Source organism: Zeus faber (genome assembly GCF_960531495.2).
Source record: "Zeus faber genome assembly, chromosome: 3".
Classification (NCBI taxonomy): Eukaryota; Metazoa; Chordata; class Actinopteri; order Zeiformes; family Zeidae; genus Zeus; species Zeus faber.
This window is the reverse complement of record NC_137190.1, coordinates 39376174-39390459: the sequence shown is the minus strand read 5'-3', so window position 1 is coordinate 39390459 and position 14286 is coordinate 39376174.

Below are 14286 nucleotides of genomic sequence, written 5' to 3'. Positions count from 1 at the left end.
ATATTTATGTTTTGTACTTTAGCGAAACTCCTCCTTGGCGATTTATCGGATCGGCTTCAAACTTGACGAGTGTCTACAAGACACCTTCACAGCTTAACATTATCAAAATATATATATTTTTTGGCACACGGTGTGGGCGTGGCAACACGTTAAATTTCATGTTCCAAAAGATACTTGGAAATTCACGAAACTTTGTGCACTCGTCAGTCCCAGTGTGGCAATTGATATTCTATGGGTTCCGTGCTTGGGCATGGCAAAATGACCGGACACGCCCTGTTGAAAATTTCAAAACATCAAACCTATTCACTTTTTAACATGAAATTGGGTATATTAATGTAACATCACTAGACTCAAAAAAAATTATATTGCCGCCATGACCGACACCCAACCAACAGGAAGGTGGCCATATTGGATTTAATGTGCGCAAACTCCTAGGGGATTCATCAGATCGACTTCAAAGTTCGCGAGTGTCTACAAGACACTTTGGGGATTAAATTTATTAAAACATTGGGTTTTCGTCACACAATGTGGGCATGGCACTGTGTTGAATTGAAGTGTTAACCTGACTTTTGGGGCCTTAAGAAACTCGAAAAATAACAAAACTTTACACACTCAAGATCAAACCTATTCACTTTTTTAGTATCTCCTCCGAGATCTGCATAGAATTCCGGCAGGTTTTCCTCTTGTCTTTCTCCTCCGTCGGCGTATTGGTAAACACAGTGGCGGCAGGACAAAGAGATCTTAGTACGTACTCCGGTAAGTTGCGAAAAAGTCCGTATGAGGTGTCGAACAGACGTCCAGGAGTGCTTGTCGTTCATATTGTAATAGCGACAGTGCACTGCATGCAAAAATAAGAACAATACAAATAGTAATAAACACAAAACTAAGAGTTGAATGCAGAGCCGGTGTGTCCATACTACGGCGCACCCGGAAGTTAGTCCGGGTTAACTCATAAGTTAGCTAGCTTCCTCTGCTGAACCAATATTTTACTAAAATGACTTTTACAACTCTCTTTGCTCCAACTTCCATCCTTAACAAAGAATCCCAAATGCATCATTTGCTAACTTTCCCACTTTCATTGTCTTTCACATCAACTTCCATAATCATTTCAGCCTGTCAACTAACTTTACAGCTCTCTCGCCTTGTTATATTTTTTTCAAATAAATTTAAAGCCTTACAGTATCCTTTCCAGAAATCCTACCAGATATTTAGATTATAACGCTACTTTTAAACCAAGGACTCATGTGGGAAACTAGTTTGACATGTTGTGTACAACACACATACTATGCTTACTGTATCTCACATTTATACATTTGCTTGTTTTTAATCGCGATTTTCATCAGCCATGTAGCTAAACATACCCCGAGACACTGATAAAATGTCTCCGAACTCATCTCATCCATACGTGCTCCAGAGTGGTCACACGCCTCAAACATCATTTCAATCACCCAAGGATTCATTCATTCAACGCTTTTGCTAGGATGGGTCAAGAATAATCTATAATAATCATGTATTTAATAATGTCGATTTTATTATTGGATAACATAAAGCAAATAAACAGACAAAAACCACGATTCTCTTGATCAATGCAAAATTGGCTACTTCATAAGTAAGGCATACATTTTTAATGTACAACACATCTCTGAGTACTTAAAAAAGCCCTCTATATAATACATTTCTCTTTATTCTTCTTCATAATATTGTTCTTATACTGTAGCTAACCAATAATAAATGAAATACTTTTTACCATTAATGCAACTTCTGGTGCTCCTTCGTTTTGCTGATGGCCTTCTAGTCTGGATCATACGTTGTGAGGTTAAGCTTAATGCAGGCGTTGAGGCTTCCATCAGTTAAACTTAAGCGTAGGATGGTCTTAATGTTTCTCAGATGCGAGAAAGACTGCTCACATGCATTTGTAAAGCCAAACATGGTCAATACGGCATTACTCACACGCTGCATTGTGTGCTGTGTGACGGGACGCTCGTTCCAAGTTTTAAGAATCAGCTGGTCTTCAGTTTCAAGTTCAAGTTCAAGTTCAAGAGATTATTTGTCACATACATATTGAAGTTTTTTCGACTTCTGTCCACTTTTGTTCAGCTGATTGGTCCGACTCGAGGCAGGGAGTTTTCTTAATGTTTGTCTGTCTTACAGAGGGGATCGGCGCATGGGCTCGTAAGCAGTCCAGCAGTGGAACGCCATTCCTCCTGCTCCCAAGAGGATCATTATTATCCACAATTATTATAATGATCCTCAGTGATACATATAATTGTGGCCTGCAAGTTGAAATGAACAGTAAAACTTTCGCCATGTCGGCGCACCACAGCCATCTCCTTCCCTAAGCCCTTACCTGTGGGCAGAGACTTCCACAAGTTGTGCCTGAGCAGAGACCCGGTAGGGGCAGGGCGCCGAGTAAATGGCGCCCCGGAGTCTTTATGTTGTCCGCAGCCGGTGCTTGACTACTTTGTCCGCCACATTTATATTTTGAATTTTATTTTCAAGTTGTAATTTCTCTTACCTGTTTTACTTTAAAATGACACAGAATAATAATTTATTACTTGTTAATTGTGATGAACAATTTTAGCTCAAAATTGTATGCGAGCCATATACCGTCATCAAAAGAGCCGTAATTGGCTCGCGAGCCATAGGTTCCCGACCCCTGCTCTAGATTGATTCAATCTTTAAGCTTACTCAGATCTTCCTTGATCGGAACAATATCTCAGTGAGTCGTCACCTTCACTTTTCGGGAATCTTGTGTTGCCTTTGCTGGACCTGTCCAGACGACTCCTTGTTGGATATCTTACGGCCGGTCTCTGACTGCCGCTGGGCACACAACCTGGACATGAAGAGAGTCTCATCATCGTCGCCAGATTGTTGGATAAATTATCCTAGGTGGTCGGTGAGGTTAATCTGCCCGCTACAGGAAAACAAAACTGAGAGTATTAAAGATATTTATTCTGCAAAATAAAGAGAAAGATACCGTCATGCTTCAAAGCAGTGTTCTGATCAGTCTACCCCTATTACTGACGAAGAGGGCTTTATACCAAAGAGAGGTTGTGTGTCAGGTGTCATTTACAACTCTGATCCTCAGTCATATCCCTGGGTGTTCCCCCAAACAGTGATTTAACAGTCAAACTTCGGTCACAGACACAATCCTACTGTACCATAAAACAAACACACAACGCTCTTTTAAGTCCCTCTTGTCCTTATCCTTATCTCCACACAAGGTTAAGTGAAGGATGGAATGTGGTCTGGTTTTTCCAATACTACAACTGAAATGTTTTAGACACACAGACACATACAGACAATTTTTTTGTCTCTTTATATTAACTCTGAGTGACTCATAAAAACCCATAGACAATGAGTTTTATAACTAAGTAACATACAAAAGGCTATTGTCCTGTATAAAACATGTAAAACCTCATTCAAATAGTTGATCATGTGCATTTTTCTCTCACAGCCTACATACGTGCAACTGCGGCTCTAGCGCATGCCACTGTGATTGCACTGACGTTTCACCTTCTGGACTTGATAGACCTGCTGGCTAATTTAAGGGTCTTATTGGCCCGACTTAATGGCCTTGTTGGCCGACTTGAAGGACCTGCTGGATGCGTTGCCAAGCCCGCTTTGCGCACTCAAAGTTGTACTGCCACTGCGGTCCAGGCCTTTTGCCCGTTCCTCCAAGCCTGGCTGTCTGTTTGGGCCCACGAGTTCTGTGGAGCCTCAGCCTTCCGAGGGGTCTGAGGGTTCCGTGGGCCCTGGGTGTTCTGACATCATTGCTCTCAGCAATGCCTTGAGGTGAGGCCAATCTTTTTACTCTTAAGCCCTCACCACATGTAGCTGTACTTGGCTATACAGCGAGCTAAACACTCTTGCAATAAGTACCCAGAGACAGGAGCGCACTTTTGGTATCGTTAATGAAAGCGGTGTAAAACTGTGGAACAGTAGAGAAATATGCAGATAAACGATCAATCTCTATGCAGATGTAGATAACGTGTTAATACGTTGTCATAGCTCCCACATTGTATACATACAACAATAACATGAATTATCTCACAAATTGTGCTTTCTCAAGGGCAGTGAAGAGGCTGATGGAAGAGATGTTAATCCGGGTCTGGGACATGATCAGATTGGCTGAGTGTGCCTTGATCTGTTTATGCCTGTTCTGATTTTACTATTATATTATTATACTATCATCCAAATGCTATGATGTTGCAATACTGACTGCGCGGGGGGCGCACCGGGAGGCAGAACAACCGTGTTTTGGTTGCATCTAAATTTTTTAGTATGGCTTTTAAGTTGGTTTTTAACTGTATTTCTGTGTTTGTATTGGAACTGATTTTTTTAATCTGGCTTTTAAATCAGTTTTGAAACTGTATTTCTGTATCAGGATTGGGTCTGAATTTTTGGGACACATCATCAGTAGTGGACCCCAGGACCATGGGGTGTTTGACCATTATCACTAGACACCCTCGCCTGAGGAAGGCCCTCCCGTGGTTGATCAAGCCTCGGAGTGTGTCCCATAGCCAATTGGAGTTCAATTTGGGTTATGCTCGATTGTGGGTAGGCAAAGAGTTTTGCTAAGCATTAATTTAGAATGATTTATGTTAAGAGTTTTGCTAAACATTAATTTTGAATGACCAATTTACTAATGCTTCATGCAATTATGCCATGTCAAGGTTGGTATGGTAAATTATAAAAAAAAAATAAAAGGTTACGTTTAATAGGTAAGTATTTAGAGGTGTCTTGTGTTCCTACTTTGTGTCAGGGTCTTCTGTAGGTTCAGAATGAAGTTAGCTCCTCGGCACATCTGAATTTATGGGGCATAGCTCCACCCATTTTTTGGAATAAACTCCTTTTATTTTCTTTGTTTTCTTCCAATAAAAATCCTAATTGGTTTTAACCAATTGGGGATGGGGGGATGGGTTTTAACCAACTTCATCTTTCATTTTCATAAACGTCCTTTACTTACTCAACTTACTACGCCGGATCGAGCTGTACACTCTACCTTCATCCACTCCCTCATTTTCATGAGGGAAAGGAGGATAGAAGAGAGAAGATAGAAGATAACGTATTGTCAGACGATTTAAAATGCTGAAAAGGCGGTTAGGTTAAAAGCTTGTATGTGCGCCCCACACTGTGTTGGTGTGGGGCGTGGTTGTGTGTTTGGGCGCCGCGCCCCTGCATCGATCTGGTCGCGATTCGCCTATCTCTCCCAGTGCCAAAACTTATATTCACAAATACACCACACAATAGGCCTAGGGCTTGCGGGATGGGTGGGGTGCAAGCTATATAGGTGGGGATGCAGCGGGCAGCTGCCATCTTGCCTGTCACGCTCCTGCCCCAGCGTGCTTCTCGTCCGTTACGAAATGTTAATCCGACTCATATTGGCTTAGAATGCATACACTCGCACACGAATCCTACTCCAAGCAACACTCCACCAGACCAGGGTCTGCGGGGCAGGAGGGGTGTGAGTGATTCAGGGTCGACTTGCCTGAAGGACTTGCATCCCCAACCCCGCAATTTTGACTGCAATAGGCAACAGTACACATTTAGCACTGGGGTTTTCCGGGATGGACAGACAGGCGGTCCTATCACACACACACACACATGCACACACCACCACACCTTCTTTGAATGCACCCCAGCAGCCTTCTGGTTGCATTACTCTCCTTTTCTCCCTCATTTACTGCCATAACTATGACAGGAAGAGGCCAGGTGACCATTTGTCATTCCAGTTTTCCTGGACCTAATCAACTGTTTTTCATTACATGTTGTCGTCCAATGTTAATTTTTTTGTGTAAATGTTTTCAGGTTCTATGTTTAATTGTCTCACCGGCCATGATTCTCTCCCTCTTGGGGTAGTGATCAGTTGTTTATAGACCCAAACATGATAAATAGTTTTCCAAAGAGGGGGGTTGGTGGTGGTTCTCTTTGACCAAAAACTGTGCTCTTGTCATCCTACAGGTCATCCACTGGACAGAATTATTGCAGCAGTTCTTGATGATTTAAGAATTAATAAAGTGTTGCATTGCAGGTGGAGAACTTGAGCTACACTTGCGGACTAACTCTGTCCTAGATGCAATGGCATGCAAATACTCTTTGTTGTATGCCCAGCATGCTGACAGGATGGGTTGAAAATAAATAAATAAAAAATAAAATTACTCTGTGTGGCAGGATCAGACAAAAGGTCAAACATGTATTTGTCGAGTTAAAAAACGCATTTTCAGCCCATTTAAACGTCGAAAAGGCGGATCGGTTAAACGCTCCAGTCATTACTCTGTGTGACAGTGTCAGGCAGTTTAAATACTATGATGAACTAGTATGTGCTGCTAAAGTGTTGTTTGTCAAACAGTTGTAGGTCCTTCTAACATTTATTTTTCGAGTTATGATCATTTTCAGAACTTTGGATCGTTTGCTGTCTAGCTGAATTAGAGAAACACCGAACCATTGTCTCTTTGTAGGCGCATGATTTAGAATGCTGCAGTACACCATATAACTTTAATGAATATGAGGAACTATTATGTGCTTCTTATGTCTTTCTCAAAGACAGTTTAAATACAATGATAAACTAGTATGTGCTGCTAAAGTCTTGTTTGTCAACCAGTTTTAGGCCCATATAAAATGTATTTTTCGAGTTCTGATAATTTTCATCAAAGTCTACACATGTGGGAAAAAACGCATTTTCAGTCGATTTAAACGTCGAAAAGGCGAATCGGTTAAACGCTTAAGTCATTACTCCATGTGACAGTGTCAGACAGTTTAAATACAATGATGAACTAGTATGTGCTGCTAAAGTGTTGTTTGTCAACCAGTTTTAGGCCCATATAAAATGTATTTTTCGAGTTATGATCATTTTCAGAAATTTGGACGATTTGCTGTCTAGCTGAATTTGAGAAACACTGAACCATTGCCTCTTTGTAGGTGCATGATTTAGAATGCTGCAGTACACCATATAACTTTAATTAATATGAGGAACAATTATGTGCTTCTTATGTCTTTCGCAAAGACAGTTTAAATACAATGATAAACTAGTATGTGCTGCTAAAGTGTTGTTTGTCAACCAGTTTTAGGCCCATATAAAATGTATTTTTCGAGTTATGATAATTTTCATCAAAGTCTACACATGTGGGAAAAAACGCATTTTCAGCCGATTTAAACGTCGAAAAGGCGGATCGGTTAAACGCTTCAGCCATTACTCTGTGACAGTGTCAGACAGTTTAAATACAATGATAAACTAGTATGTGCTACTAAAGTCTTGTTTGTCAACCAGTTTTAGGCCCATATAAAATGTATTTTTCGAGTTCTGATAATTTTCATCAAAGTCTACACGTGGGAAAAAACGCATTTTCAGCCGATTTTAACGTCGATTTGGCGGAACGGTTAAACGCTTCAGTCATTACTCTATGTGACAGTGTCAGACAGTTTAAATACAATGATAAACTAGTATGTGCTGCTAAAGTCTTGTTTGTCAACCAGTTTTAGGCCCATATAAAATGTATTTTTCGAGTTCTGATAATTTTCATCAAAGTCTACACATGTGGGAAAAAACGCATTTTCAGTCGATTGAAACGTCGAAAAGGCGAATCGGTTAAACGCTTCAGTCATTACTCCATGTGACAGTGTCAGACAGTTTAAATACAATGATGAACTAGTATGTGCTGCTAAAGTGTTGTTTGACAACCAGTTTTAGGCCCATATAAAATGTATTTTTCGAGTTCTGATAATTTTCATCAAAGTCTACACGTGGGAAAAAACGCATTTTCAGCCGATTTTAACGTCGATTTGGCGGAACGGTTAAACGCTTCAGTCATTACTCTATGTGACAGTGTCAGACAGTTTAAATACAATGATAAACTAGTATGTGCTGCTAAAGTCTTGTTTGTCAACCAGGTTTAGGCCAATATAAAATGTATTTTTCGAGTTCTGATAATTTTCATCAAAGTCTACACATGTGGGAAAAAACGCATTTTCAGTCGATTGAAACGTCGAAAAGGCGAATCGGTTAAACGCTTTAGTCATTACTCCATGTGACAGTGTCAGACAGTTTAAATACAATGATGAACTAGTATGTGCTGCTAAAGTGTTGTTTGACAACCAGTTTTAGGCCCATATAAAATGTATTTTTCGAGTTCTGATAATTTTCATCAAAGTCTACACGTGGGAAAAAACGCATTTTCAGCCGATTTTAACGTCGATTTGGCGGAACGGTTAAACGCTTCAGTCATTACTCTATGTGACAGTGTCAGACAGTTTAAATACAATGATAAACTAGTATGTGCTGCTAAAGTGTTGTTTGTCAAACAGTTTTAGGTCCATATAAAATGTATTTTTCGAGTTATGATCATTTTCAGAACTTTGGACGATTTGCTGTCTAGCTGAATTAGAGAAACACCGAACAATTGTCTCTTTGTAGGTGCATGATTTTGAATGCTGCAGTACACCATATAACTTTAATTAATATGAGGAACAATTATGTGCTTCTTAAGTCTTTCTCAAAGACAGTTTAAATACAATGATAAACTAGTATGTGCAGCTAAAGTCTTGTTTGTCAACCAGTTTTAGGCCCATATAAAATGTATTTTTCGAGTTATGATAATTTTCATCAATGTCTACACGTGGGAAAAAACGCATTTTCAGTCGATTTAAACGTCGATTTGGCGGAACGGTTAAACGCTTCAGTCATTACTCTATGTGACAGTGTCAGTCAGTTTAAATACAATGATGAACTAGTATGTGCTGCTAAAGTCTTGTTTGTCAACCAGTTTTAGGCCCATATAAAATGTATTTTTCGAGTTCAGATAATTTTCATCAGTCTACACGTGGGAAAAAACGCATTTTCAGTCGATTTAAACGTCGATTTGGCGGAACGGTTAAACACTTCAGTCATTACTCTATGTGACAGTGTCAGACAGTTTAAATACAATGATAAACTAGTATGTGCTGCTAAAGTCTTGTTTGTCAACCAGTTTTAGGCCCATATAAAATGTATTTTTCGAGTTATGATAATTTTCATCAATGTCTACACGTGGGAAAAAACGCATTTTCAGTCGATTTCAACGTCGATTTGGCGGAACGGTTAAACGCTTCAGTCATTACTCTATGTGACAGTGTCAGTCAGTTTAAATACAATGATGAACTAGTATGTGCTGCTAAAGTCTTGTTTGTCAACCAGTTTTAGGCCCAAATAAAATGTATTTTTCGAGTTCTGATAATTTTCATCAAAGTCTACACGTGAGAAAAAACGCATTTTCAGCCGATTTAAACGTCGAAAAGGCGAATCGGTTGAACGCTTCAGTCATTACTCTATGTGACAGTGTCAGAAAGTGTAAATACAATGATAAACTAGTATGTGCTGCTAATGTGTTGTTTGCCAACCAGTTTTAGGCCCATATAAAATGTATTTTTCGAGTTATGATCATTTTCCGAACTTTGGACCGTTTGCTGTCTAGCTGAATTAGAGAAACACCGAACCATTGTCTCTTCGTAGGCGCATGATTTAGAATGCTGCAGTACACCATATAACTTTAATGAATATGAGGAACTATTATGTGCTTCTTAAGTCTTTCTCAAAGACAGTTTAAATACAATGATAAACTAGTATGTGCTGCTAAAGTCTTGTTTGTCAACCAGTTTTAGGCCCATATAAAATGTATTTTTCGAGTTCTGATCATTTTCATCATTGTGTGCACATGTGGGAAAAAACGCATTTTCAGTCGATTTAAACGTCGAAAAGGCGAATCGGTTAAACGCTTCAGTCATTACTCCATGTGACAGTGTCAGACAGTTTAAATACAATGATGAACTAGTATGTGCTGCTAAAGTGTTGTTTGTCAACCAGTTTTAGGCCCATATAAAATGTATTTTTCGAGTTCTGATCATTTTCAGAACTTTGGACGATTTGCTGTCGAGCTGAATTAGAGAAACACCGAACCATTGTCTCTTTGTAGGTGAATGATTCAGAATGCTGCAGTACACCATATAACTTTAATTAATATGAGGAACAATTATTTTGCTTCTTAAGTCTTTCTCAAAGACATTTTAAATACAATGATGAACTAGTATGTGCTGCTTATGTCTTGTCTGTCAACCAGTTTTAGGCCCATATAAAATGTATCTTTCGAGTTCTGATAATTTTCATCAAAGTCTACACATGTGGGAAAAAATGCATTTTCAGCCGATTTTAACGTCGATTTGGTGGAACGGTTAAACGCTTCAGTCATTACTCCATGTGACAGTGTCAGACAGTTTAAATACAATGATAAACTAGTATGTGCTGCTAAAGTGTTGTTTGTCAGCCAGTTTTAGGCCCTTATAAAATGTATTTTTCGAGTTATGATCATTTTCAGAACTTTGGACGATTTGCTGTCGAGCTGAATTAGAGAGACACCGAACCATTGTCTCTTTGTAGGTGAATGATTCAGGATGCTGCCGTACACCATATAACTTTAATTAATATGAGGAACAATTATTTTGCTTCTTAAGTCTTTCTCAAAGACAGTTTAAATACAATGATGAACTAGTATGTGCTGCTAATGTCTTGTTTGTCAACCAGTTTTAGGCCCATCTAACATGTATTTGTGGAGTTATGATCATTTTCATCATTATGTGTACGTGTGGGAAAAAACGCATTTTCAGCCGATTTAAACGTCGAAAAGGGGAATTGCTTAAACGCTTCAGTCATTACTCTATGTGACAGTGTCAGACAGTTTAAATACAATGATAAACTAGTATGTGCTGCTAAAGTGTTGTTTGTCAAACAGTTTTAGGCCCATATAAAATGTATTTTTCGAGTTATGATCATTTTCAGAACTTTGGACGATTTGCTGTGTGTTGTTTGTCAACCAGTTTTAGGCCCATATAAAATGTATTTTTCGAGTTATGATCATTTTCAGAACTTTGGACGATTTGCTGTCTACCTGAATTAGAGAAACACCGAACAATTGTCTCTTTGTAGGTGCATGATTCAGTATACTGCAGTACAGCATAGAAATTTAATTAATATGATGAACTATTATGTGCTTCTTAAGTGTTTCTCACAGAGTTCTAGGCCCATCTAACATGTATTTGTGGAGTTATGATCATTTTCAGAACTTTGGACGATTTGCTGTCGAGCTGAATTAGAGAAACACCGAACCATTGTCTCTTTGTAGGTGAATGATTCAGAATGCTGCAGTACACCATATAACTTTAATTAATATGAGGAACAATTATTTTGCTTCTTAAGTCTTTCTCAAAGACAGTTTAAATACAATGATAAACTAGTATGTGCTGCTAAAGTGTTGTTCGTCAACCAGTTTTAGGCCCATATAAAATGTATTTCTCGAGTTCTGATAATTTTCATCAAAGTCTACACATGTGGGAAAAAATGCATTTTCTGCCGATTTTAACGTCGATTTGGTGGAACGGTTAAACGCTTCAGTCATTACTCCATGTGACAGTGTCAGACAGTTTAAATACAATGATCAACTAGTATGTGCTGCTAAAGTGTTGTTTGCAAACAGTTTTAGGGCCATATAAAATGTATTTTTCGAGTTCTGATAATTTTCATCAAAGTCTACACGTGGGAAAAAACGCATTTTCAGCCGATTTTAACGTCGATTTGGCGGAACGGTTAAACGCTTCAGTCATTACTCTATGTGACAGTGTCAGACAGTTTAAATACAATGATAAACTAGTATGTGCTGCTAAAGTGTTGTTTGTCAAACAGTTTTAGGCCCATATAAAATGTATTTTTCGAGTTATGATCATTTTCAGAACTTTGGACGATTTGCTGTCTAGCTGAATTAGAGAAACACCGAACAATTGTCTCTTTGTAGGTGCATGATTTTGAATGCTGCAGTACACCATATAACTTTAATTAATATGAGGAACAATTATGTGCTTCTTAAGTCTTTCTCAAAGACAGTTTAAATACAATGGTGAACTAGTATATGCTGCTAAAGTGTTGTTTGTCAAACAGTTTTAGGCCCATGTACAATGTATTTGTCGAGTTATGATTATTTTCATCATTGTGTGCACATGTGGGAAAAAACGCATTTTCAGCCGATTTAAACGTCGAAAAGGGGAATTGGTTAAACGCTTCAGTCATTACTCTGTGTGACAGTGTCAGACAGTTTAAATACAATGGTGAACTAGTATATGCTGCTAAAGTGTTGTTTGTCAACCAGTTTTAGGCCCATCTAACATGTATTTGTCGAGTTATGATCATTTTCATCATTATGTGTACATGTGGGAAAAAACGCATTTTCAGCCGATTTAAACGTCGAAAAGGGGAATTGGTTAAACGCTTCAGTCATAACTCTGTGTGACAGTGTCAGACAGTTTAAATACAATGGTGAACTAGTATATGCTGCTAAAGCGTTGTTTGTCAACCAGTTTTAGGCCCATACAACATGTATTTGTCGAGGTATGAGCATTTTCAGAACATTGGACGGTTTGCTGTCTAGCTGAATTAGAGAAACACCGAACCATTGTCTCTTCAGAGGTGAATAATTCAGAATGCTGCAGTACAGCATAGAAATTGTATTAATATGATGAACTATTATGTGCTTCCTAAGTTTTTCTCTCAGATTTCTATGCCCATCTAACATGTATTTGTGGAGTTAGGATCATTTTCATCATAGTGTGCACATGTGGGAAAAAACGCATTTTCAGCCGATTTAAACGTCGAAAAGGGGAATTGGTTAAACGCTTCAGTCATTACTCTGTGTGACAGTGTCAGACAGTTTAAATACAATGGTGAACTAGTATATGCTGCTAAAGTGTTGTTTGTCAAACAGTTTTAGGCCCATGTAAAATGTATTTGTCGAGTTATGATTATTTTCATCATTGTGTGCACATGTGGGAAAAAAACGCATTTTCAGCCGATTTAAACGTCGAAAAGGGGAATTGGTTAACGCTTCAGTCATTACTCTGTGTGACAGTGTCAGACAGTTTAAATACAATGGTGAACTAGTATATGCTGCTAAAGTGTTGTTTGTCAACCAGTTTTAGGCCCATCTAACATGTATTTGTGGAGTTATGATCATTTTCATCATTATGTGTACGTGTGGGAAAAAACGCATTTTCAGCCGATTTAACCGTCGAAAAGGGGAATTGGTTAAACGCTTCAGTCATTACTCTGTGTGACAGTGTCAGACAGTTTAAATACAATGGTGAACTAGTATATGCTGCTAAAGCGTTGTTTGTCAAACAGTTTTAGGCCCATACAACATGTATTTGACGAGGTATGAGCATTTTCAGAACATTGGACGGTTTGCTGTCTAGCTGAATTAGAGAAACACCGAACCATTGTCTCTTCAGAGGTGAATGATTCAGAATGCTGCAGTACAGCATAGAAATTTTATTAATATGATGAACTATTATGTGCTTCTTAAGTGTTTCTCACAGATTTCTAGGCCCATCTAACATGTATTTGTGGAGTTATGATCATTTTCATCATTGTGTGCACATGTGGGAAAAAACGCATTTTCAGCCGATTTAAACGTCGAAAAGGGGAATTGGTTAAACGCTTCAGTCATTACTCTGTGTGACAGTGTCAGACAGTTTAAATACAATGGTGAACTAGTATATGCTGCTAAAGTGTTGTTTGTCAAACAGTTTTAGGCCCATGTAAAATGTATTTGTCGAGTTATGATCATTTTCATCATTGTGTGCACATGTGGGAAAAAACGCATTTTCAGCCGATTTAAACGTCGAAAAGGGGAATTGGTTAAACGCTTCAGTCATTACTCTGTGTGACAGTGTCAGACAGTTTAAATACAATGGTGAACTAGTATATGCTGCTAAAGTGTTGTTTGTCAAACAGTTTTAGGCCCATGTAAAATGTATTTGTCGAGTTATGATCATTTTCATCATTGTGTGCACATGTGGGAAAAAACGCATTTTCAGCCGATTTAAACGTCGAAAAGGGGAATTGGTTAAACGCTTCAGTCATAACTCTGTGTGACAGTGTCAGACAGTTTAAATACAATGGTGAACTAGTATATGCTGCTAAAGCGTTGTTTGTCAAACAGTTTTAGGCCCAAACAACATGTATTTGTCGAGGTATGAGCATTTTCAGAACATTGGACGGTTTGCTGTCTAGCTGAATTAGAGAAACACCGAACCATTGTCTCTTCAGAGGTGAATGATTGAGAATGCTGCAGTACAGCATTGAAATTTAATTAATGTGATGAACTATTATGTGCTTCCTAAGTTTTTCTCTCAGATTTCTATGCCCATCTAACATGTATTTCTGGAGTTATGATCATTTTCAGAACTTGTGACGGTTTGCTGTCTAACTGA